The sequence below is a fragment of the Haemaphysalis longicornis genome, unplaced genomic scaffold (assembly GCF_048455015.1).
Source record: "Haemaphysalis longicornis isolate Haplotype H1 unplaced genomic scaffold, Haemaphysalis longicornis Haplotype H1 scaffold_14, whole genome shotgun sequence".
In the NCBI taxonomy this organism is placed as follows: domain Eukaryota; kingdom Metazoa; phylum Arthropoda; class Arachnida; order Ixodida; family Ixodidae; genus Haemaphysalis; species Haemaphysalis longicornis.
In genome coordinates this window covers 10,390,444-10,413,269 of record NW_027526245.1, presented here as the reverse complement: position 1 = coordinate 10,413,269, position 22,826 = coordinate 10,390,444, and positions in this window count along the sequence as shown.

Here is a 22,826-nt window from a genome sequence, read left to right as displayed (position 1 = left end):
GAAAAAGTTCCCATGCTTCCTTGAGTTGCGCAGGCGTATTCATCTACTCTATGCACCGGTTTGGCTCCTATACTTGCGACAAAAAGGCGGGCCTGTGTGGTGAACAAATATTTATGTATGAGCGACATGGTTCTGGCTGTCTCGCCGTGCCCACTGGTGAAGTCAGGCCACGGGCAATCTTTTATAGGTTGGTCAGAAGACGTCACAGTAACTGGAAGATCCCTGAGGAGAACACTGGAGCTACGCAGCTGTGGCCCCTGGAGCCGCAGCAGTGGTGATAGACGTTGTCTTTTACGTGGTATCCTCTCGAACCGTTGAACCCGTTCCCACGCCTCCTTGAGTTGCGCAGGCGTATTTATCTATTCCATGCACCGGTTTGGCTCCTATACTTCCGACAAAAAGGCAGACCTGTGTGGTGAACAAATATTTATGTTTGAGCGGCATGGTTCCGGCTGCCTCGCCGTGCCCACTGGTGAACTGCAGCCACGGGCAATCTTTTATAGGTTGGTCAGATGACTTCACAGTAACAGGAAGATCCCAGAGGAGAACACTGGAGCTACGCAGCTGTGGCCCGTGGAGCCGCAGCAATGGTGATAGACGATGTCTTTTATGTGGTAATCCTCTCGAACCGTTGAACCCGTTCCCACGCCTCCTTGAGTTGCGCAGGCGTATTCATCTACTCCATGCACTGGTTTCGCTCCTTTACTTGCGACAAAAAGGCGGACCTGTGTGGTGAACAAATATTTATGTATGAGCGACATGGCTCCGGCTGCCTCGCCGTGCCCACTGGTGAACTGCAGCCACGAGCAATCTTTTATAGGTTGGTCAGATGACGTCACAGTAACTGGAAGATCCAGAGAAAACTGGGTCTACGCAGCTGTGGCCCCTGGAGCCGCAGCAATGGTGATAGACGATGTCTTTTACATGGTAATCCTCTCGAATCGTTGAACCAGTTCCCATGCTTCCTTGAGTTGCGCAGGCGTATTCATCTACTCTATGCACCGGTTTGGCTCCTATACTTGCGACAAAAAGGCGGGCCTGTGTGGTGAACTAATATTTATGTATGAGCGACATGGTTCCGGCTGCCTCGCCGTGCCCACTGGTGAACTGCAGCCAGGGGCAATCTTTTATAGGTTGGTCAGATGACGTCACAGTAACGGGAAGATCCCAGAGAAAACTGGGGCTACGCAGCTTTGGCCCCTGGAGCCGCAGGAATGGTGATAGGCAATGTCTTTTATGTGGTAATCCTCGCGAAACGTTGAACCCGTTCCCACGCCTCCTTGAGTTGCGCAGGCGTATACATCTACTCCATGCACTGGTTTGGCTCCTATACTTGCGACGAAAAGGCGGACCTGTGTGGTGAACAAATATTTATGGATGAGCGACATGGTTCCGGCTGCATCGTCGTTCCCACTGTTGAACTGCAGCAACGGGCATTCTTTTATAGGTTGGTCAGATGACGTCACAGTATTTGGAAGATCCCAGAGGAGAACACTGGAGCTACGCAGCTGTGGCCCCTGGAGCCACAGCAGTGGTGATAGACGTTGTCTTTTATGTGGTAATCCTCTCGAACCGTTGAACCCGTTCCCACGCCTCCTTGAGTTGCGTAGGCGTATTCATCTATTCCATGCACCGGTTTGGCTCCTATACTTCCGACAAAAAGGCGGACCTGTGTGGTGAACAAATATTTATGTTTGAGCGACATGGTTCCGGCTGCCTCGCCTTGCGCACTGGTGAACTGCAGCCACGGGCAATCTTTTATAGGTTGGTCAGATGATGTCACAGTAACAGGAAGATCCCAGAGGAGAACACTGGAGCTACGCAGCTGTGGCCCGTGGAGCCGCAGCAATGGTGATAGACGATGTCTTTTATGTGGTAATCCTCTCGAACCGTTGAACCCGTTCCCACGCCTCCTTTAGTTGCGCAGGCGTATTCATCTACTCAATGCACTGATTTCGCTCCTGTACTTGCGACAAAAAGGCGGACCTGTGTGGTGAACAAATATTTATGTATGAGCGACATGGTTCCGGCTGTCTCGCCGTGCCCACTGGTGAAGTGCAGCCACGGGCAATCTTTTATAGGTTGGTCAGAAGACGTCAAAGTAACTGGAAGATCCCTGAGAAGAACACTGGAGCTACGCAGCTGTGGCCCCTGGAGCCGCAGCAGTGGTTATAGACGTTGTCTTTTACGTGGTATCCTCTCGAACCGTTGAACCCGTTCCCACGCCTCCTTGAGTTGCGCAGGCGTATTCATGTATTCCATGCACCGGTTTGGCTCCAATACTTCCGATAAAAAGGCGGACCTGTGTGGTGAACAAATATTTATGTTTGAGCGACATGGTTCCGGCTGCCTCGCCGTGCCCACTGGTGAACTGCAGCCACGGGCAATCTTTTATAGGTTGGTCAGATGACGTCACAGTAACAGGAAGATCCCAGAGGAGAACACTGGAGCTACGCAGCTGTGGCCCGTGGAGCCGCAGCAATGGTGATAGACGATGTCTTTTATGTGGTAATTTTCTCGAACCGTTGAACCCGTTCCCACGCTTCCTTGAGTTGCGCAGGCGTATTCATCTACTGCATGCACTGGTTTCGCTCCTGTACTTGCGACAAAAAGGCGGACCTGTGTGGTGAACAAATATTTATGTATGAGCGACATGGCTCCGGCTGCCTCGCCGTGCCCACTGGTGAACTGCAGCCACGAGCAATCTTTAATAGGTTGGTCAGATGACGTCACAGTAATGGGAAGATCCCAGAGAAAACTGGGTCTACGCAGCTGTGGCCCCTGGAGCCGCAGCAATGGTGATAGACGATGTCTTTTACGTGGTATCCTCTCGAACCGTTGAACCCGTTCCCACGCCTCCTTGAGTTGCGGAGGCGTATTCATCTATTCCATGCACCGGTTTGGCTCCTATACTTCCGATAAAAAGGCGGACCTGTGTGGTGAACAAATATTTATGTATGAGCGACATGGCTCCGGCTGCCTCGCCGTGCCCACTGGTGAACTGCAGCCACGAGCAATCTTTTATAGGTTAGTCAGATGACGTCACAGTAACTGGAAGATCCCAGAGAAAACTGGGTCTACGCAGCTGTGGCCCCTGGAGCCGCAGCAAAGGTGATAGACGATGTCTTTTACGTGGTAATCCTCTCGTACCGTTGAAAAAGTTCCCATGCTTCCTTGAGTTGCGCAGGCGTATTCATCTACTCTATGCACCGGTTTGGCTCCTATACTTGCGACAAAAAGGCGGGCCTGTGTGGTGAACAAATATTTATGTATGAGCGACATGGTTCTGGCTGTCTCGCCGTGCCCACTGGTGAAGTCAGGCCACGGGCAATCTTTTATAGGTTGGTCAGATGACTTCACAGTAACAGGAAGATCCCAGAGGAGAACACTGGAGCTACGCAGCTGTGGCCCGTGGAGCCGCAGCAATGGTGATAGACGATGTCTTTTATGTGGTAATCCTTTCGAACCGTTGAACCCGTTCCCACGCCTCCTTGAGTTGCGCAGGCGTATTCATCTATTCCATGCACCGGTTTGGCTCCTATACTTCCGACAAAAAGGCGGACCTGTGTGGTGAACAAATATTTATGTTTGAGCGACATGGTTCCGGCTGCCTCGCCGTGCCCACTGGTGAACTGCAGCCACGGGCAATCTTTTATAGGTTGGTCAGATGACGTCACAGTAACAGGAAGATCCCAGAGGAGAACACTGGAGCTACGCAGCTGTGGCCCGTGGAGCCGCAGCAATGGTGATAGACGATGTCTTTTATGTGGTAATCCTCTCGAATCGTTGAACCCGTTCCCACGCCTCCTTGAGTTGCGCAGGCGTATTCATCTACTCCATGCACTGGTTTCGCTCCTGTACTTGCGACAAAAAGGCGGACCTGTGTGGTGAACAAATATTTATGCATGAGCGACATGGCTCAGGCTGCCTCGCCGTGCCCACTGGTGAACTTCAGCCACGAGCAATCATTTATAGGTTGGTCAGATGACGTCACAGTAACTGGAAGATCCCAGAGAAAACTGGGGCCACGCAGCTGTGGCCCCTGGAGCCGCAGCAATGGTGATAGACGATGTCTTTTACGTGGTAATCCTCTCGAATCGTTGAACCAGTTTCCATGCTTCCTTGAGTTGCGCAGGCGTATTCATCTACTCTATGCACCGGTTTGGCTCCTATACTTGCGACAAAAAGGCGGGCCTGTGTGGTGAACAAATATTTATGTATGAGCGACATGGTTCAGGCTGTCTCGCCGTGCCCACTGGTGAAGTGCAGCCACGGGCAATCTTTTATAGGTTGGTCAGAAGACGTCACAGTAACTGGAAGATCCCTGAGGAGAACACTGGAGCTACGCAGCTGTGGCCCCTGGAGCCGCAGCAGTGGTGATAGACGTTGTCTTTTACATTATATTCTCTAGAACCGTTGAACCCGTTCCCACGCCTCCTTGAGTTGCGCAGGCGTATTCATCTATTCCATGCACCGGTTTGGCTCCTATACTTCCGACAAAAAGGCGGACCTGTGTGGTGAACAAATATTTATGTTTGAGCGACATGGTTCCGGCTGCCTCGCCGTGCGCACTGGTGAACTGCAGCCACGGGCAATCTTTTATAGGTTGGTCAGATGATGTCACAGTAACAGGAAGATCCCAGAGGAGAACACTGGGGCTACGCAGCTGTGGCCCCTGGAGCAGCAGCAATGGTGATAGACGATGTCTTTTACGTGGTAATCCTCTCGAACCGTTGAACCAGTTCCCATGCTTCCTTGAGTTGCGCAGGCGTATTCATCTACTCTATGCACCGGTTTGGGTCCTATACTTGCGACAAAAAGGCGGGCCTGTGTGGTGAACAAATATTTATGTATGAGCGACATGGTTCCGGCTGCCTCGCCGTGCCCACTGGTGAACTGCAGCCACGGGCAATCTTTTATAGGTTGGTCAGATGACGCCACAGTAACTGGAAGATCCCAGAGAAAACTGGAGCTACGCAGCTGTGGCCCCTGGAGCCACAGCAGTGGTGATAGACGTTGTCTTTTACGTGGTATCCTCTCGAACCGTTGAACCCGTTCCCACGCCTCCTTGAGTTGCGCAGGCGTATTCATCTATTCCATCACCGGTTTGGCTCCTATAATTCCGACAAAAAGGCGGACCTGTGTGGTGAACAAATATTTATGTATGAGCGACATGGTTCCGGCTGCCTCGCCGTGCCCACTGGTGAACTGCAGCCATGGGCAATCTTTTATAGGTTGGTCAGATGACGTCACAGTAACTGGAAGATCCATAGGAGAACACTGGGGCTACGCAACTGTGGCCCCTGGAGCAGCAGCAATGGTGACAGACCATGTCGTTTACGTGGTAATCCTTTCGAACCGTTGAAAAAGTTCCCAATCTTCCTTGAGTTGCGCAGGCGTATTCATCTACTCTATGCACCGGTTTGGCTCGTATACTTGTGACAAAAAGGCGGGCCTGTGTGGTGAACAAATATTTATGTACGAGCGACATGGTTCCGGCTGCCTCGCCGTGCCCACTGGTGAACTGCAGCCACGGGCAATCTTTTTTAGGTTGGTCAGATGACATCACAGTAACTGGAAAATCCCAGAGGAAAACACTGGAGCTACGCAGCTATGGCCCCTGGGGCCACAGCAATGGTGATAGACGATGTCTTTTATGTGGCAATCCTCTCGAACCGTTGAACCCGTTCCCACACCTCCTTGAGTTGCGCAGGCGTATTCATCTATTCCATGTACTGGTTTGGCTCCTATACTTCCGACAAAAAGGCGGACCTGTGTGGTGAACAAATATTTATGTATGAGCGACATGGCTCCGGCTGCCTCGCCGTGCCCACTGGAGAACTGCAGCCACGAGCAATCATTTATAGGTTGGTCAGATGACGTCACAGTAACTGGAAGATCCCAGAGAAAACTGGGGCTACGCAGCTGTGGCCCCTGGAGCCGCAACAATGGTGATAGACGATGTCTTTTACGTGGTAATCATCTGGAATCGTTGAACCAGTTCCCATGCTTCCTTGAGTTGCGCAGGCGTATTCATCTACTCTATGCACCGGTTTGGCTCCTATACTTGCGACAAAAAGGCGGGCCTGTGTGGTGAACAAATATTTGTGTATGAGCGACATGGTTCTGGCTGTCTCGCCGTGACCACTGGTGAAGTGCAGCCACGGGCAATCTTTTATAGGTTGGTCAGAAGACGTCACAGTAACTGGAAGATCCCTGAGGAGAACACTGGAGCTACGCAGCTGTGGCACCTGGAGCCGCAGCAGTGGTGATAGACGTTGTCTGTTACGTGGTATCCTCTCGAACCATTGAACCCGTTCCCACGCCTCCTTGAGTTGCGCAGGCGTATTCATCTATTCCATGCACCGGTTTGGCTCATATACTTCCGACAAAAAGGCGGACCTGTGTGGTGAACAAATATTTATGTATGAGCGACATGGTTCCGGCTATCTCGCCGTGCCCACTGGTGAAGTGCAGCCACGGGCAATCTTTTATAGGTTGGTCAGAAGACGTCACAGTAACTGGAAGATCCCTGAGGAGAACACTGGAGCTACGCAGCTGTGGCCCCTGGAGCCGCAGCAGTGGTGATAGACGTTGTCTTTTACGTGGTATCCTCTCGAACCGTTGAACCCGTTCCCACGCCTCCTTGAGTTGCGCAGGCGTATTCATCTATTCCATGCACCGGTTTGCCTCCTATACTTCCGACAAAAAGGCGGATCTGTGTGGTGAACAAATATTTATGTATGAGCGACATGGTACCGGCTGCCTCGCCGTGCCAACTGGTGAACTGCAGCCATGGGCAATCTTTTATAGGTTGGTCAGATGACGTCACAGTAACTGGAAGATCCATAGGAGAACACTGGGGCTACGCAGCTGAGGCCCCTGGAGCAGCAGCAATGGTGATAGACGATGTCTTTTACGTGGTAATCCTGTCGAACCGTTGAAAAAGTTCCCATGCTTCCTTGAGTTGCGCAGGCGTATTCATCTACTCTATGCACCGGTTTGGCTCCTATACTTGCGACAAAAAGGTGGGCCTGTGTGATGAAAAAATATTTATGTATGAGCGACATGGTTCCGGCTGCCTCGCCGTACCCACTGGTGAACTGCAGCCACGGGCAATCTTTTTTAGGTTGGTCAGATGACGTCACAGTAACTGGAAGATCCCAGAGGAGAACACTGGAGCTACGCAGCTATGGCCCCTGGAGCCGCAGCAATGGTGATAGACGATGTCTTTTATGTGGCAATCCTCTCGAACCATTGAACCCGTTCCCACGCCTCCTTGAGTTGCGCAGGCGTATTCATCTATTCCATGCACCGGTTTGGCTCCTATACTTCCGACAAAAAGGCGGACCTGTGTGGTGAACAAATATTTATGTATGAGCGACATGGCTCCGGCTGCCTCGCCGTGCCCACTGGTGAACTGCAGCCACGATCAATCATTTATAGGTTGGTCAGATGACGTCACAGTAACTGGAAGATCCCAGAGAAAACTGGGGCTACGCAGCTGTGGCCCCTGGAGCTGCAGTAATGGTGATAGACGATGTCTTTTACGTGGTAATCCTCTCGAATCGTTGAACCAGTTCCCATGCTTCCTTGAGTTGCGCAGGCGTATTCATCTACTCTATGCACCGGTTTGGCTCCTATACTTGCGACAAAAAGCCGGGCCTGTGTGGTGAACAAATATTTATGTATGAGCGACATGGTTCCGGCTGTCTCGCCGTGCCCACTGGTGAAGTGCAGCCACGGGCAATCTTTTATAGGCTGGTCAGAAGACGTCACAGTAACTGGAAGATCCCTGAGGAGAACACTGGAGCTACGCAGCTGTGACCCCTGGAGCCGCAGCAGTGGTGATAGACGTTGTCTTTTACGTGGTATCCTCTCGAACCGTTGAACCCGTTCCCACGCCTCCTTGAGTTGCGCAGGCGTATTCATCTATTCCATGCACCGGTTTGGCTCCTATACTTCCGACAAAAAGGCGGACCTGTGTGGTGAACAAATATTTATGTTTGAGCGACATGGTTCCGGCTGCCTCGCCGTGCGCACTGGTGAACTGCAGCCACGGGCAATCTTTTATAGGTTGGTCAGATGATGTCACAGTAACAGGAAGATCCCAGAGGAGAACACTGGAGCTACGCTGCTGTGGCCCGTGGAGCCGCAGCAATGGTGATAGACGATGTCTTTTATGTGGTAATCCTCTCGAACCGTTGAACCCGTTCCCACGCCTCCTTGAGTTGCGCAGGCGTATTCATCTACTCAATGCACTGATTTCGCTCCTGTACTTGCGACAAAAAGGCGGACCTGTGTGGTGAACAAATATTTATGTATGAGCGACATGGCTCCGGCTGCCTCGCCGTGCCCACTGGTGAACTGCAGCCACGAGCAATCTTTTATAGGTTAGTCAGATGACGTCACAGTAACTGGAAGATCCCAGAGAAAACTGGGTCTACGCAGCTGTGGCCCCTGGAGCCACAGCAAAGGTGATAGACGATGTCTTTTACGTGGTAATCCTCTCGTACCGTTGAAAAAGTTCCCATGCTTCCTTGAGTTGCGCAGGCGTATTCATCTACTCTATGCACCGGTTTGGCTCCTATACTTGCGACAAAAAGGCGGGCCTGTGTGGTGAACAAATATTTATGTATGAGCGACATGGTTCTGGCTGTCTCGCCGTGCCCACTGGTGAAGTCAGGCCACGGGCAATCTTTTATAGGTTGGTCAGAAGACGTCACAGTATTTGGAAGATCCCAGAGGAGAACACTGGAGCTACGCAGCTGTGGCCCCTCGAGCCACAGCAGTGGTGATAGACGTTGTCTTTTATGTGGTAATCCTCTCGAACCGTTGAACCCGTTCCCACGCCTCCTTGAGTTGCGCAGGCGTATTCATCTATTCCATGCACGGGTTTGGCTCCTATACTTCTGACAAAAAGGCGGACCTGTGTGGTGAACAAATATTTATTTATGAGCGACATGGCTCCGGCTGCCTCGCCGTGCCCACTGGTGAACTGCAGCCACGAGCAATTATTTATAGGTTGGTCAGATGACGTCACAGTAACTGGAAGATCCCAGAGAAAACTGCGGCTACGCAGCTGTGGCCCCTGGAGCCGCAGCAATGGTGATAGACGATGTCTTTTATGTGGTAATCCTCTCGAATCGTTGAACCAGTTCCCATGCTTCCTTGAGTTGCGCAGGCGTATTTATCTACTCTATGCACCGGTTTGGCTCCTAAACTTGCGACAAAAAGGCGGGCCTGTGTGGTGAACAAATATTTATGTATGAGCGACATGGTTCCGGCTGTCTCGCCGTGCCCACTGGTGAAGTGCAGCCACGGGCAATCTTTTATAGGTTGGTCAGAAGACGTCAAAGTAACTGGAAGATCCCTGAGAAGAACACTGGAGCTACGCAGCTGTGGCCCCTGGAGCCGCAGCAGTGGTTATAGACGTTGTCTTTTACGTGGTATCCTCTCGAACCGTTGAACCCGTTCCCACGCCTCCTTGAGTTGCGCAGGCGTATTCATCTATTCCATGCACCGGTTTGGCTCCTATACTTCCGATAAAAAGGCGGACCTGTGTGGTGAACAAATATTTATGTTTGAGCGACATGGTTCCGGCTGCCTCGCCGTGCCCACTGGTGAACTGCAGCCACGGGCAATCTTTTATAGGTTGGTCAGATGACGTCACAGTAACAGGAAGATCCCAGAGGAGAACACTGGAGCTACGCAGCTGTGGCCCGTGGAGCCGCAGCAATGGTGATAGACGATGTCTTTTATGTGGTAATCCTCTCGAACCGTTGAACCCGTTCCCACGCTTCCTTGAGTTGCGCAGGCGTATTCATCTACTCCATGCACTGGTTTCGCTCCTGTACTTGCGACAAAAAGGCGGACCTGTGTGGTGAACAAATATTTATGTATGAGCGACATGGCTCCGGCTGCCTCGCCGTGCCCACTGGTGAACTGCAGCCACGAGCAATCTTTAATAGGTTGGTCAGATGACGTCACAGTAACGGGAAGATCCCAGAGAAAACTGGGTCTACGCAGCTGTGGCCCCTGGAGCCGCAGCAATGGTGATAGACGATGTCTTTTACGTGGTTTCCTCTCGAACCGTTGAACCCGTTCCCACGCCTCCTTGAGTTGCGCAGGCGTATTCATCTATTCCATGCACCGGTTTGGCTCCTATACTTCCGATAAAAAGGCGGACCTGTGTGGTGAACAAATATTTATGTATGAGCGACATGGCTCCGGCTGCCTCGCCGTGCCCACTGGTGAACTGCAGCCACGAGCAATCTTTTATAGGTTAGTCAGATGACGTCACAGTAACTGGAAGATCCCAGAGAAAACTGGGTCTACGCAGCTGTGGCCCCTGGAGCCGCAGCAAAGGTGATAGACGATGTCTTTTACGTGGTAATCCTCTCGTACCGTTGAAAAAGTTCCCATGCTTCCTTGAGTTGCGCAGGCGTATTCATCTACTCTATGCACCGGTTTGGCTCCTATACTTGCGACAAAAAGGCGGGCCTGTGTGGTGAACAAATATTTATGTATGAGCGACATGGTTCTGGCTGTCTCGCCGTGCCCACTGGTGAAGTCAGGCCACGGGCAATCTTTTATAGGTTGGTCAGAAGACGTCACAGTAACTGGAAGATCCCTGAGGAGAACACTGGAGCTACGCAGCTGTGGCCCCTGGAGCCGCAGCAGTGGTGATAGACGTTGTCTTTTACGTGGTATCCTCTCGAACCGTTGAACCCGTTCCCACGCCTCCTTGAGTTGCGCAGGCGTATTTATCTATTCCATGCACCGGTTTGGCTCCTATACTTCCGACAAAAAGGCAGACCTGTGTGGTGAACAAATATTTATGTTTGAGCGGCATGGTTCCGGCTGCCTCGCCGTGCCCACTGGTGAACTGCAGCCACGGGCAATCTTTTATAGGTTGGTCAGATGACTTCACAGTAACAGGAAGATCCCAGAGGAGAACACTGGAGCTACGCAGCTGTGGCCCGTGGAGCCGCAGCAATGGTGATAGACGATGTCTTTTATGTGGTAATCCTCTCGAACCGTTGAACCCGTTCCCACGCCTCCTTGAGTTGCGCAGGCGTATTCATCTACTCCATGCACTGGTTTCGCTCCTTTACTTGCGACAAAAAGGCGGACCTGTGTGGTGAACAAATATTTATGTATGAGCGACATGGCTCCGGCTGCCTCGCCGTGCCCACTGGTGAACTGCAGCCACGAGCAATCTTTTATAGGTTGGTCAGATGACGTCACAGTAACTGGAAGATCCAGAGAAAACTGGGTCTACGCAGCTGTGGCCCCTGGAGCCGCAGCAATGGTGATAGACGATGTCTTTTACATGGTAATCCTCTCGAATCGTTGAACCAGTTCCCATGCTTCCTTGAGTTGCGCAGGCGTATTCATCTACTCTATGCACCGGTTTGGCTCCTATACTTGCGACAAAAAGGCGGGCCTGTGTGGTGAACTAATATTTATGTATGAGCGACATGGTTCCGGCTGCCTCGCCGTGCCCACTGGTGAACTGCAGCCAGGGGCAATCTTTTATAGGTTGGTCAGATGACGTCACAGTAACGGGAAGATCCCAGAGAAAACTGGGGCTACGCAGCTTTGGCCCCTGGAGCCGCAGGAATGGTGATAGGCAATGTCTTTTATGTGGTAATCCTCGCGAAACGTTGAACCCGTTCCCACGCCTCCTTGAGTTGCGCAGGCGTATACATCTACTCCATGCACTGGTTTGGCTCCTATACTTGCGACGAAAAGGCGGACCTGTGTGGTGAACAAATATTTATGGATGAGCGACATGGTTCCGGCTGCATCGTCGTTCCCACTGTTGAACTGCAGCAACGGGCATTCTTTTATAGGTTGGTCAGATGACGTCACAGTATTTGGAAGATCCCAGAGGAGAACACTGGAGCTACGCAGCTGTGGCCCCTGGAGCCACAGCAGTGGTGATAGACGTTGTCTTTTATGTGGTAATCCTCTCGAACCGTTGAACCCGTTCCCACGCCTCCTTGAGTTGCGTAGGCGTATTCATCTATTCCATGCACCGGTTTGGCTCCTATACTTCCGACAAAAAGGCGGACCTGTGTGGTGAACAAATATTTATGTTTGAGCGACATGGTTCCGGCTGCCTCGCCTTGCGCACTGGTGAACTGCAGCCACGGGCAATCTTTTATAGGTTGGTCAGATGATGTCACAGTAACAGGAAGATCCCAGAGGAGAACACTGGAGCTACGCAGCTGTGGCCCGTGGAGCCGCAGCAATGGTGATAGACGATGTCTTTTATGTGGTAATCCTCTCGAACCGTTGAACCCGTTCCCACGCCTCCTTTAGTTGCGCAGGCGTATTCATCTACTCAATGCACTGATTTCGCTCCTGTACTTGCGACAAAAAGGCGGACCTGTGTGGTGAACAAATATTTATGTATGAGCGACATGGTTCCGGCTGTCTCGCCGTGCCCACTGGTGAAGTGCAGCCACGGGCAATCTTTTATAGGTTGGTCAGAAGACGTCAAAGTAACTGGAAGATCCCTGAGAAGAACACTGGAGCTACGCAGCTGTGGCCCCTGGAGCCGCAGCAGTGGTTATAGACGTTGTCTTTTACGTGGTATCCTCTCGAACCGTTGAACCCGTTCCCACGCCTCCTTGAGTTGCGCAGGCGTATTCATGTATTCCATGCACCGGTTTGGCTCCTATACTTCCGATAAAAAGGCGGACCTGTGTGGTGAACAAATATTTATGTTTGAGCGACATGGTTCCGGCTGCCTCGCCGTGCCCACTGGTGAACTGCAGCCACGGGCAATCTTTTATAGGTTGGTCAGATGACGTCACAGTAACAGGAAGATCCCAGAGGAGAACACTGGAGCTACGCAGCTGTGGCCCGTGGAGCCGCAGCAATGGTGATAGACGATGTCTTTTATGTGGTAATTTTCTCGAACCGTTGAACCCGTTCCCACGCTTCCTTGAGTTGCGCAGGCGTATTCATCTACTGCATGCACTGGTTTCGCTCCTGTACTTGCGACAAAAAGGCGGACCTGTGTGGTGAACAAATATTTATGTATGAGCGACATGGCTCCGGCTGCCTCGCCGTGCCCACTGGTGAACTGCAGCCACGAGCAATCTTTAATAGGTTGGTCAGATGACGTCACAGTAATGGGAAGATCCCAGAGAAAACTGGGTCTACGCAGCTGTGGCCCCTGGAGCCGCAGCAAAGGTGATAGACGATGTCTTTTACGTGGTAATCCTCTCGTACCGTTGAAAAAGTTCCCATGCTTCCTTGAGTTGCGCAGGCGTATTCATCTACTCTATGCACCGGTTTGGCTCCTATACTTGCGACAAAAAGGCGGGCCTGTGTGGTGAACAAATATTTATGTATGAGCGACATGGTTCTGGCTGTCTCGCCGTGCCCACTGGTGAAGTCAGGCCACGGGCAATCTTTTATAGGTTGGTCAGATGACTTCACAGTAACAGGAAGATCCCAGAGGAGAACACTGGAGCTACGCAGCTGTGGCCCGTGGAGCCGCAGCAATGGTGATAGACGATGTCTTTTATGTGGTAATCCTTTCGAACCGTTGAACCCGTTCCCACGCCTCCTTGAGTTGCGCAGGCGTATTCATCTATTCCATGCACCGGTTTGGCTCCTATACTTCCGACAAAAAGGCGGACCTGTGTGGTGAACAAATATTTATGTTTGAGCGACATGGTTCCGGCTGCCTCGCCGTGCCCACTGGTGAACTGCAGCCACGGGCAATCTTTTATAGGTTGGTCAGATGACGTCACAGTAACAGGAAGATCCCAGAGGAGAACACTGGAGCTACGCAGCTGTGGCCCGTGGAGCCGCAGCAATGGTGATAGACGATGTCTTTTATGTGGTAATCCTCTCGAATCGTTGAACCCGTTCCCACGCCTCCTTGAGTTGCGCAGGCGTATTCATCTACTCCATGCACTGGTTTCGCTCCTGTACTTGCGACAAAAAGGCGGACCTGTGTGGTGAACAAATATTTATGCATGAGCGACATGGCTCAGGCTGCCTCGCCGTGCCCACTGGTGAACTTCAGCCACGAGCAATCATTTATAGGTTGGTCAGATGACGTCACAGTAACTGGAAGATCCCAGAGAAAACTGGGGCCACGCAGCTGTGGCCCCTGGAGCCGAAGCAATGGTGATAGACGATGTCTTTTACGTGGTAATCCTCTCGAATCGTTGAACCAGTTTCCATGCTTCCTTGAGTTGCGCAGGCGTATTCATCTACTCTATGCACCGGTTTGGCTCCTATACTTGCGACAAAAAGGCGGGCCTGTGTGGTGAACAAATATTTATGTATGAGCGACATGGTTCAGGCTGTCTCGCCGTGCCCACTGGTGAAGTGCAGCCACGGGCAATCTTTTATAGGTTGGTCAGAAGACGTCACAGTAACTGGAAGATCCCTGAGGAGAACACTGGAGCTACGCAGCTGTGGCCCCTGGAGCCGCAGCAGTGGTGATAGACGTTGTCTTTTACATTATATTCTCTAGAACCGTTGAACCCGTTCCCACGCCTCCTTGAGTTGCGCAGGCGTATTCATCTATTCCATGCACCGGTTTGGCTCCTATACTTCCGACAAAAAGGCGGACCTGTGTGGTGAACAAATATTTATGTTTGAGCGACATGGTTCCGGCTGCCTCGCCGTGCGCACTGGTGAACTGCAGCCACGGGCAATCTTTTATAGGTTGGTCAGATGATGTCACAGTAACAGGAAGATCCCAGAGGAGAACACTGGAGCTACGAAGCTGTGGCCCGTGGAGCCGCAGCAATGGTGATAGACGATGTCTTTTATGTGGTAATCCTCTCGAACCGTTGAACTCGTTCCCACGCCTCCTTTAGTTGCGCAGGCGTATTCATCTACTCAATGCACTGATTTCGCTCCTGTACTTGCGACAAAAAGGCGGACCTGTGTGGTGAACAAATATTTATGTATGAGCGACATGGTTCCGGCTGTCTCGCCGTGCCCACTGGTGAAGTGCAGCCACGGGCAATCTTTTATAGGTTGGTCAGAAGACGTCAAAGTAACTGGAAGATCCCTGAGAAGAACACTGGAGCTACGCAGCTGTGGCCCCTGGAGCCGCAGCAGTGGTTATAGACGTTGTCTTTTACGTGGTATCCTCTCGAACCGTTGAACCCGTTCCCACGCCTCCTTGAGTTGCGCAGGCGTATTCATGTATTCCATGCACCGGTTTGGCTCCTATACTTCCGATAAAAAGGCGGACCTGTGTGGTGAACAAATATTTATGTTTGAGCGACATGGTTCCGGCTGCCTCGCCGTGCCCACTGGTGAACTGCAGCCACGGGCAATCTTTTATAGGTTGGTCAGATGACGTCACAGTAACAGGAAGATCCCAGAGGAGAACATTGGAGCTACGCAGCTGTGACCCGTGGAGCCGCAGCAATGGTGATAGACGATGTCTTTTATGTGGTAATCCTCTCGAACCGTTGAACCCGTTCCCACGCTTCCTTGAGTTGCGCAGGCGTATTCATCTACTCCATGCACTGGTTTCGCTCCTGTACTTGCGACAAAAAGGCGGACCTGTGTGGTGAACAAATATTTATGTATGAGCGACATGGCTCCGGCTGCCTCGCCGTGCCCACTGGTGAACTGCAGCCACGAGCAATCTTTAATAGGTTGGTCAGATGACGTCACAGTAATGGGAAGATCCCAGAGAAAACTGGGTCTACGCAGCTGTGGCCCCTGGAGCCGCAGCAATGGTGATAGACGATGTCTTTTACGTGGTATCCTCTCGAACCGTTGAACCCGTTCCCACGCCTCCTTGAGTTGCGCAGGCGTATTCATCTATTCCATGCACCGGTTTGGCTCCTATACTTCCGATAAAAAGGCGGACCTGTGTGGTGAACAAATATTTATGTATGAGCGACATGGCTCCGGCTGCCTCGCCGTGCCCACTGGTGAACTGCAGCCACGAGCAATCTTTAATAGGTTAGTCAGATGACGTCACAGTAACTGGAAGATCCCAGAGAAAACTGGGTCTACGCAGCTGTGGCCCCTGGAGCCGCAGCAAAGGTGATAGACGATGTCTTTTACGTGGTAATCCTCTCGTACCGTTGAAAAAGTTCCCATGCTTCCTTGAGTTGCGCAGGCGTATTCATCTACTCTATGCACCGGTTTGGCTCCTATACTTGCGACAAAAAGGCGGGCCTGTGTGGTGAACAAATATTTATGTATGAGCGACATGGTTCTGGCTGTCTCGCCGTGCCCACTGGTGAAGTCAGGCCACGGGCAATCTTTTATAGGTTGGTCAGATGACTTCACAGTAACAGGAAGATCCCAGAGGAGAACACTGGAGCTACGCAGCTGTGGCCCGTGGAGCCGCAGCAATGGTGATAGACGATGTCTTTTATGTGGTAATCCTCTCGAACCGTTGAACCCGTTCCCACGCCTCCTTGAGTTGCGCAGGCGTATTCATCTATTCCATGCACCGGTTTGGCTCCTATACTTCCGACAAAAAGGCGGACCTGTGTGGTGAACAAATATTTATGTTTGAGCGACATGGTTCCGGCTGCCTCGCCGTGCCCACTGGTGAACTGCAGCCACGGGCAATCTTTTATAGGTTGGTCAGATGACGTCACAGTAACAGGAAGATCCCAGAGGAGAACACTGGAGCTACGCAGCTGTGGCCCGTGGAGCCGCAGCAATGGTGATAGACGATGTCTTTTATGTGGTAATCCTCTCGAATCGTTGAACCCGTTCCCACGCCTCCTTGAGTTGCGCAGGCGTATTCATCTACTCCATGCACTGGTTTCGCTCCTGTACTTGCGACAAAAAGGCGGACCTGTGTGGTGAACAAATATTTATGCATGAGCGACATGGTTCAGGCTGCCTCGCCGTGCCCACTGGTGAACTTCAGCCACGAGCAATCATTTATAGGTTGGTCAGATGACGTCACAGTAACTGGAAGATCCCAGAGAAAACTGGGGCCACGCAGCTGTGGCCCCTGGAGCCGCAGCAATGGTGATAGACGATGTCTTTTACGTGGTAATCCTCTCGAATCGTTGAACCAGTTTCCATGCTTCCTTGAGTTGCGCAGGCGTATTCATCTACTCTATGCACCGGTTTGGCTCCTATACTTGCGACAAAAAGGCGGGCCTGTGTGGTGAACAAATATTTATGTATGAGCGACATGGTTCAGGCTGTCTCGCCGTGCCCACTGGTGAAGTGCAGCCACGGGCAATCTTTTATAGGTTGGTCAGAAGACGTCACAGTAACTGGAAGATCCCTGAGGAGAACACTGGAGCTACGCAGCTGTGGCCCCTGGAGCCGCAGCAGTGGTGATAGACGTTGTCTTTTACATTATATTCTCTCGAACCGTTGAACCCGTTCCCACGCCTCCTTGAGTTGCGCAGGCGTATTCATCTACTCCATGCACTGGTTTCGCTCCTGTACTTGCGACAAAAAGACGGACCTGTGTGGTGAACAAATATTTATGTATGAGCGACATGGCTCCGGCTGTCTCGCCGTGCCCACTGGTGAACTGCAGCCACGAGCAATCATTTATAGGTTGGTCAGATGACGTCACAGTAACTGGAAGATCCCAGAGAAAACTGGGGCTACGTAGCTGTGGCCCCTGGAGCCGCAGCAATGGTGATAGACGATGTCTTTTACGTGGTAATCCTCTCGAATCGTTGAACCAGTTCCCATGCTTCCTTGAGTTGCGCAGGCGTATTCATCTACTCTATGCACCAGTTTGGCTCCTATACTTGCGACAAAAAGGCGGGCCTGTGTGGTGAACAAATATTTATGTATGAGCGACATGGTTCCGGCTGTCTCGCCGTGCCCACTGGTGAAGTGAGGCCACGGGCAATCTTTTATAGGTTGGTCAGAAGACGTCACAAAAACTGGAAGATCCCTGAGGAGAACACTGGAGCTACGCAGCTGTGGCCCCTGGAGCCGCAGCAGTGGTGATAGACGTTGTCTTTTACGTGGTATCCTCTCGAACCGTTGAACCCGTTCCCACGCCTCCTTGAGTTGCGCAGGCGTATTCATCTATTCCATGCACCGGTTTGGCTCCTATACTTCCGACAAAAAGGCGGACCTGTGTGGTGAACAAATATTTATGTTTGAGCGACATGGTTCCAGCTACCTCGCCGTGCCCACTGGTGAACTGCAGCCACGGGCAATCTTTTATAGGTTGGTCAGATGACGTCACAGTAACAGGAAGATCCCAGAGGAGAACACTGGAGCTACGCAGCTGTGGCCCGTGGAGCCGCAGCAATGGTGATAGACGATGTCTTTTATGTGGTAATCCTCTCGAACCGTTGAACCCGTTCCCACGCCTTCTTGAGTTGCGCAGGCGTATTCATCTACTCCATGCACGGTTTCGCTCCTGTACTTGCGACAAAAAGGCGGACCTGTGTGGTGAACAAATATTTATGTATGAGCGACATGGCTCCGGCTGCCTCGCCGTGCCCACTGGTGAACTGCAGCCACGAGCAATCTTTTATAGATTGGTCAGATGACGTCACAGTAACTGGAAGATCCCAGAGAAAACTGGGTCTACGCAGCTGTGGCCCCTGGAGCCGCAGCAATGGTGATAGACGATGTCTTTTACGTGGTAATCCTCTCGAATCGTTGAACCAGTTCCCATGCTTCCTTGAGTTGCCCAGGCGTATTCATCTACTCTATGCACCGGTTTGGCTCCTATACTTGCGACAAAAAGGCGGGCCTGTGTGGTGAACAAATATTTATGTATCAGCGACATGGTTCCGGCTATCTCGCCGTGCCCACTGGTGAAGTGCAGCCACGGGCAATTTTTTATAGGTTGGTCAGAAGACGTCACAGTAACTGGAAGATCCCTGATAAGAACACTGGAGCTACGCAGCTGTGGCCCCTGGAGCCGCAGCAGTGGTGATAGACGTTGTCTTTTACGTGGTATCCTCTCGAACCGTTGAACCCGTTCCCACGCCTCCTTGAGTTGCGCAGGCGTATTCATCTATTCCATGCACCGGTTTGGCTCCTATACTTCCGACAAAAAGGCGGACCTGTGTGGTGAACAAATATTTATGTATGAGTGACATGGTTCCGGCTGCCTCGCCGTGCCCACTGGTGAACTGCAGCCATGGGCAATCTTTTATAGGTTTGTCAGATGACGTCACAGTAACTGGAAGATCCCAGAGGAGAACACTGGGGCTACGCAGCTGTGGCCCCTGGAGCAGCAGCAATGGTGATAGGCAATGTCTTTTATATGGTAATCCTCTCGAAACGTTGAACCCGTTCCCACGCCTCCTTGAGTTGCGCAGGCGTATTCATCTACTCCATGCACTGGTTTGGCTCCTATACTTGCGACAAAAAGGCGGACCTGTGTGGTTAACAAATATTTATGGATGAGCGACATGGTTGCGGCTTCATCGTCGTTCTCACTGTTGAACTGCAGCAACGGGCATTCTTTTATAGGTTGGTCAGATGACGTCACAGTAACTGGAAGATCCCAGAGGAGAACACTGGAGCTACGCAGCTGTGGCCCGTGGAGCCGCAGCAATGGTGATAGACGATGTCTTTTATGTGGTAATCCTCTCGAACCGTTGAACCCGTTCCCACGCCTTCTTGAGTTGCGCAGGCGTATTCATCTACTCCTAGCACGGTTTCGCTCCTGTACTTGCGACAAAAAGGCGGACCTGTGTGGTGAACAAATATTTATGTATGAGCGACATGGCTCCGGCTGCCTCGCCGTGCCCACTGGTGAACTGCAGCCACGAGCAATCTTTAATAGGTTGGTCAGAAGACGTCACAGTAACTGGAAGATCCCAGAGGAGAACACTGGAGCTACGCAGCTGTGGCCCCTGAAGCCACAGCAGTGGTGATAGACGTTGTCTTTTATGTGGTAATCCTCTCGAACCGTTCAACCCGTTCCCACGCCTCCTTGAGTTGCGCAGGCGTATTCATCTATTCCATGCACCGGTTTGGCTCCTATACTTGCGACAAAAAGGCGGGCCTGTGTGGTGAAAAAATATTTATGTATGAGCGACATGGTTCCGGCTGCCTCGCCGTGCCCACTGGTGAACTGCAGCCACGAGCAATCATTTATAGGTTGGTCAGATGACGTCACAGTAACAGGAAGATCCCAGAGGAGAACACTGGAGCTACGCAGCTGTGGCCCGTGGAGCCGCAGCAATGGTGATAGACGATGTCTTTTATGTGGTAATCCTCTCGAATCGTTGAACCCGTTCCCACGCCTCCTTGAGTTGCGCAGGCGTATTCATCTATTCCATGCACCGGTTTGGCTCCTATACTTCCGACAAAAAGGCGGACCTGTGTGGTGAACAAATATTTATGTACGAGCGACATGGTTCCGGCTGCCTCGCCGTGCCCACTGGTGAACTGCAGCCATGGGCAATCTTTTATAGGTTGGTCAGATGACGTCACAGTAACTGGAAGATCCATAGAGAACACTGGGGCTACGCAGCTGAGGCCCCTGGAGCAGCAGCAATGGTGATAGACGATGTCTTTTACGTGGTAATCCTCTCGAACCGTTGAAAAAGTTCCCATGCTTCCTTGAGTTGCGCAGGCGTATTCATCTACTCTATGCACCGGTTTGGCTCCTATACTTGCGACAAAAAGGCGGGCCTGTGTGGTGAACAAATATTTATGTATGAGCGACATGGTTCCGGCTGTCTCGCCATGCCCACTGGTGAAGTGCAGCCACGGGCAATCTTTTATAGGTTGTTCAGAAGACGGCACAGTAACTGGAAGATTCCGGAGGAGAACACTGGAGCTACGCAGCTGTGGCCCCTGGAGCCGCAGCAGTGGTGATAGACGTTGTCTTTTACGTTGTATCCTCTCGAACCGTTGAACCCGTTCCCACGCCTCCTTGAGTTGCGCAGGCGTATTCATCTATTCCATGCACCGGTTTGGCTCCTATACTTCCGACAAAAAGGCGGACCTGTGTGGTGAACAAATATTTATGTATGAGCGACATGGCTCCGGCTGCCTCGCCGTGCCCACTGGTGAACTGCAGCCACGAGCAATCTCTTATAGGTTGGTCAGATGACGTCACAGTAACTTGAAGATCCCAGAGAAAACTGGGTCTACGCAGCTGTGGCCCCTGGAGCCCCAGCAATGGTGATAGACGATGTCTTTTACGTGGTAATCCTCTCGAATCGTTGAACCAGTTCCCATGCTTCCTTGAGTAGCGCAGGCGTATTCATCTACTCTATGCACCGGTTTGGCTCCTATACTTGCGACAAAAAGGCGGGCCTGTGTGGTGAACAAATATTTATGTATGAGCGACATGGTTCCGGCTATCTCGCCGTGCCCACTGGTGAAGTGCAGCCACGGGCAATCTTTTATAGGTTGGTGAGAAGACGTCACAGTAAGTGGAAGATCCCTGAGGAGAACACTGGAGCTACGCAGCTGTGGCCCCTGGAGCCGCAGCAGTGGTGATAGACGTTGTCTTTTACGTGGTATCCTCTCGAACCGTTGAACCCATTCCCACGCCTCTTTGAGTTGCGCAGGCGTATTCATCTATTCCATGCACCGGTTTGGCTCCTATACTTCCGACAAAAAGGCGGACCTGTGTGGTGAACGAATATTTATCTATGAGCGACATGGCTCCAGCTGCCTCGCCGTGCCCACTGGTGAACTGCAGCCACGAGCAATCATTTATAGGTTGGTCAGATGACGTCACAGTAACTGGAAGATCCCAGAGAAAACTGGGGCTACGCAGCTGTGGCCCCTGGAGCCGTAGCAATGGTGATAGACGATGTCTTTTACGTGGTAATCCTCTCGAATCGTTGAACCAGTTCCCATGCTTCCTTGAGTTGCGCAGCCGTATTCATCTACTCTATGCACCGGTTTGGCTCCTATACTTCCGACAAAAAGGCGGACCTGTGTGATGAACAAATATTTATGTATGAGCGACATGGCGCCGGCTGCCTCGCCGTGCCCACTGGTGAACTGCAGCCACGAACAATCATTTATAGGTTGGTCAGATGACGTCACAGTAACTGGAAGATCCCAGACAAAACTGGGGCTACGCAGCTGTGGCCCCTGGAGCCGCAGCAATGGTGATAGACGATGTCTTTTACGTGGTAATCCTCTGGAATCGTTGAACCAGTTCCCATGCTTCCTTGAGTTGCGCAGGCGTATTCATTTACTCTATGCACCGGTTTGGCTCCTATACTTGCGACAAAAAGGCGGGCCTGTGTGGTGAACAAATATTTATGTATGAGCGACATGGTCCCGGCTGTCTCGCCATGCCCACTGGTGAAGTGCAGCCACGGGCAATCTTTTATAGGTTGGTCAGAAGACGTCACAGTAACTGGAAGATCCCTGAGGAGAACACTGGAGCTACGCAGCTGTGGCCCCTGGAGCCGCAGCAGTGGTGATAGACGTTGTCTTTTACGTGGTATCCTCTCGAACCGTTGAAACCGTTCCCACGCCTCCTTGAGTTGTGCAGGCGTATTCATCTATTCCATGCACCGGTTTGGCTCCTATACTTCCGACAAAAAGGCGGACCTGTGTGGTGAACAAATATTTATGTTTGAGCGACATGGTTCCGGCTGCCTCGCCGTGCCCACAGGTGAACTGCAGCCACGGGCAATCTTTTATAGGTTGGTCAGATGACGTCACAGTAACAGGAAGATCCCAGAGGAGAACACTGGAGCTACGCAGCTGTGGCCCGTGGAGCCGCAGCAATGGTGATAGACGATGTCTTTTATGTGGTAATCCTCTCGAATCGTTGAACCCGTTCCCACGCCTCCTTGAGTTGCGCAGGCGTATTCATCTACTCCATGCACTGGTTTCGCTCCTGTACTTGCGACAAAAAGGCGGACCTGTGTGGTGAA